Source organism: Macrobrachium nipponense, chromosome 44 (genome assembly GCF_015104395.2).
Source record: "Macrobrachium nipponense isolate FS-2020 chromosome 44, ASM1510439v2, whole genome shotgun sequence".
In the NCBI taxonomy this organism is placed as follows: Eukaryota; Metazoa; Arthropoda; class Malacostraca; order Decapoda; family Palaemonidae; genus Macrobrachium; species Macrobrachium nipponense.
In genome coordinates, this window is record NC_087221.1 from 24,998,622 (window position 1) to 25,003,237 (window position 4,616).

A 4,616-nucleotide genomic window follows, 5' to 3' on the forward strand; every position below is an offset into this window, starting at 1 on the left:
AGCACTAGGCACGATCCCAAGATCCCTGAAAAAGGAATCTAGAAAAACTAGAGGCTGAAGTAGCTCCAGGACTCATGCAGAAGAGTGTGATCCTAGAAAAACGGCACACATAGTAAGAAAAGTGATGGACTCCTAAGGAGGCAGGATGCAACCGGAACCCCCACACTATAAATACCACCCAGTCGAATTGGAGGACTGTGATAGAGCAAAAAAATAAAAAATAAAAAATAAATAAATAAATAATAATAATAATAATAATAATAATAATAATAATAATAATAATAATAATAATAGTGATTTAGGAGAGCAAGCAATTATATGCATATGAATATATGTATATAAATTCTACGATAAGGAAACTTTCGCTAGACTTCTGATAATAATAATAATAAAAAAATAATAATAATGAGTGCAGCAAGCACACAACTTATAAGTAGATATGTAGAGTAAACTCTCTGATAAAGAAGCTTTGCCAGCCGGCAATATAATAATAATCAAAATCATCAGCTACCTTGCAGTAATAAGTGGCACGAGCACCAACCTGAGAGAGTGATAGAAAACGATCAGGCAAAGATCTCTGGGGACTATGGTATCAGAACGGATAGGGTGATACGTGCAAATAGACCAGGACGTGACGTGATTGACAAAGTTCAAGAAGAAAGTATCACTCATTGATGTCGCAATACCATGGGACACCAGAGTTGAAGAGAAAGAGAGGGAAAAAATGGATAAGTATCAAGATCTGAAAATAGAAATAAGAAGGATATGGGATATGCCAGTGGATATCGTACCCATAATCATAGGAGCACTAGGCACGATCCCAAGATCCCTGAAAAGGAATCTACAAAAAACTAGACGCTGAAGTAACTCCAGGGCTCATGCAGAAGAGTTTGATTCTAGAAACGGCGCACATAGTAAGAAAAGTGATGGACTCCTATGGAGGCAGGATGCAACCCGGAACCCCACACTATAAATACCTTCCAGTCGAATTGGAGGACTGTGATAGAGCACATCTATATATATATATATATATATATATATATATATATATATAATAATAATAATAATAATAATAATAATAATAATAATAATAATTTTTGTTAGAGAGGATGGCCAGCATCAGTGGAACTGATTTTTATATACGGTCTTTTGCTAATAGCTGGCCGATGTTCATATTCTGGTTAAGGAAATGTCTTCTAAAAATATTAAATGATTGATATGGTAACTAAATTAATATTTTTAGAAGCCATTTCTTTAACCAGAATATGAACGTCGGCCAGCTATTAGCAAATATCAGCCCTGATGAGAAGAAAATAATAAGAAGAATTGAAAAGACTATATGTATAAAATCAATTCCACTGATGCTGCCATCCTCTTTAACATAATAATAATAAAATAATAATAATAATAATAATAATAATAATAATAATAATAATAATAATAATAATAATAATAATAATAATAATAATAATCTACACTGAAAACTAAAAGCAAATCAATAATCCACCGACCGATTAGTTCCCTTAGAACTATTTCAGCTCACAAACATTCATCCTACAAGAACATTTTTTGCCCTAAAATAACGAATATCCCCTTCCTCCCTGCATGAATATTCAGCAGGAGATGCCGGAGAACATTATTAGCATACGGCATATGACAGTGAAAGAGAGAGAGAGAGAGAGAGTTTGAGAAAAAGCATGAAGACTTAAAACAAAGTTAATATAAAGACGACGAATGGTTAATAGAATTTCGGTTTTGGGGGTGGGAGAGGATGTCCTTCTTCCACTAATTCCGACAACTTTGTCCGTTGAGAAAGGAACAAAGGGACAAAGGCGTAGTTTGTTATATAAATCAATTGTTTTCAGGCAAAAGACATGGTTTAATATATATAAATAAACTTTTGATGCATATAATCTCATGTAGGACAAACGGGTGGGAGGGCGGTATACTTTTTCCCTTGTTTCACCAACTTTGTCCGATGACAAAGGGGCAAAGGGAAAAGGCACGGTTTATTCTATAAATCAACTGTCGATGCATATATAACCTCATGCATGATAAAATGATGGGAGGGCTGTATCCTTTTTCAACTTGTTTAAACAACTTTGTCCACCGCCTAAGGGAAAAGACATAGGATATTATAAAAATAACCTGACTATGCATAACTAAAGCATGAAAAAGAGCTGAGAGAGCGTTTTTTTTTTTTTTCGTCGCTTCGAAAATTTTGTCCACTGACAAAGGAATGCTGATGTATATAATCTCACGTATGAAAAAGGGATAGGAGGACGGTATCCTTTTTCCCCTTCTTTAGACAACTTTGTCCGCTGACAAAGGGCAAAGTGAAAAGGCAAATTTTATCATATAAATCAACTGTTGACGCATATCACCTTATATATGAAAAAGGGGTGGGATGTCTGTATCCTGTTCACACTTATGCCGACAACTTCGTCTGCTGACAAATTGATAAAAGGAAAAGACACGGTTTAATATCTCAAAAAGCTGCAGATGCATATAATTTCCTGTAAGAAAAAGGGGAGGGAGGGCAGTATCTTTTTTCCCCTTCAGCAGACAACAGGGTAAAGACAACAGCCACAGTTTAAAATATAAATCTCATGCAGGAAAAAAACGTGGGAGGGCGGTATCTTCCTCCCGTTATTCCAACAGCACTGTCCGCTGACAATAGGCACGTTTAATATATAAATCAACTACTGATGCATATCACTATGAAGGAAAATAAAACTGACGCCTCTAGAAGCAGTCCATTATTGTAAGATAAAAGTAAATTCCGCTGTGAAAAAAAAGAGACAAAATAAATAAATATATATAGTATATATACATATACATATATATATATATATATATATATATATATATATATATGATATATAATATATATATATAAAATATTTTCATTGGTAAAATATGTTCGCTTTACTTTAACACTACGTATGATAGCTCGGCAAATTTAGTAGCGCCGCAGTTGGTTATTCGCCGCAAAATTTATGTGGATTTTAGTCTCCAGGTAAATGTTGTACGTTTTTCATATTCTGGTTCATATCTGTGGAAGACAATCTCTCCCACATTTTTTTTCTAAACATGAGATTTGGTTTCGGGTATTTGTTTTTTTTGCTCTTTTTTTTCCTTATCTTACATACTGATAGGAATATATATATATATATATATATATATATATATATATATATAGTATATATATATATATATATATATTCAGTTATAGATTATTCATTCGTTTACTGTTATACCACTGGTTGAATTTGCAGATAAACGCTTCATTAACATTACATGTGTCTGCTTTTCCTAAAACTGGATCTTTCAAAGAGAAGTTTATCGTAATAATTAAATATTTCCACACACACACACACACACACACACACACACATACTATATACCAAAGGGATCTCTACATATCTGTGCGTGACAAACTCTACGGAAATTAGATTACACTTTTCACTATTCGTTTCCTTATTTTTCCACCATCAAGTGCACGTAACTTGATCTCATATCCTTAATTCGTCTTCATACTGTAGACGTTTAACCTAAGTTTTCACAACTTCATAATATGGTTGAAATTTTTTGTAGTGCACTTTTAAAAAGCAATTGTAGATAGAGAATCTTACTTACAACTGGATAATGTGCTAAATAAGCAAGCCAAAAGATTAATGTCTTATACCTTTGGATAAGTGTTAAATAAGCAGCCAAAAAAAAAAAAATTAACATCTATATAACTGCAAAAATATTGCAAAAATCTTATTAATTTGCTGTAAGGGGATTTTTTCTTTCAAATCTGATGCATTATAGAATAAAATGTATTGCCGTCAGGCAATTTGTTTCGCGAGGATTCGATAGAATTTTCCAGGGTTAAAAGGGCATTGGCATAATCCCTCCTGAATTTCCCTTGAATATCAAAGTGATATTTTTTTCTACAAAAACCTTCAACTTGAAAATGATTATTTCTGTGCCATGCAGGCTCAATGAAATAGGAAATGTGATAATATCATATCTCCAGTTAGTTTCGGATTAAAAATATAATTTCAGGAATCTTAATTTCTTCATTTTCAACGTTTTCAAGATAATAAAAGAACAACTATTTCACACACAATGCATTTTTGTAAATGGCGTCTTTTATACTCCGTCCAAATGATCTTAATAAAAGTCGCGCATTTAGATTCATAAACCATCAGCCCATTTTCCCAGTCCATATTAACCTTTCTAAACGCCTACACTATTCACAGCAAATGCAGAATATCTTTCCAAAGATAAAATCATTTTCTTTTGTTTTAAAAACGTGTCATTTTCTCGAAATCAGTTTCTATCAAACATAATTAAGTTTCTCTGCTGTGGCAAAAATATGTTTTTCCAAAGCGTGTCATTGATTTCTGAAATATTTTTTCTTCAAAAGATATCAGTCTCTCCAAACCAAAATATATTTTTACTTCGTCAAATGGTATGGAGGATATTTTCTAAAATCGTGAATATTTCCTCTGAAATTTCGAATTATTAATCTGGGATGGAAAATATTCTTTCTCACGCCTAAAAAAATCATTTTTCAAATCCAATATTTCTTTATCCTTTGCCAATGTAGGTATAAACTTTGACAA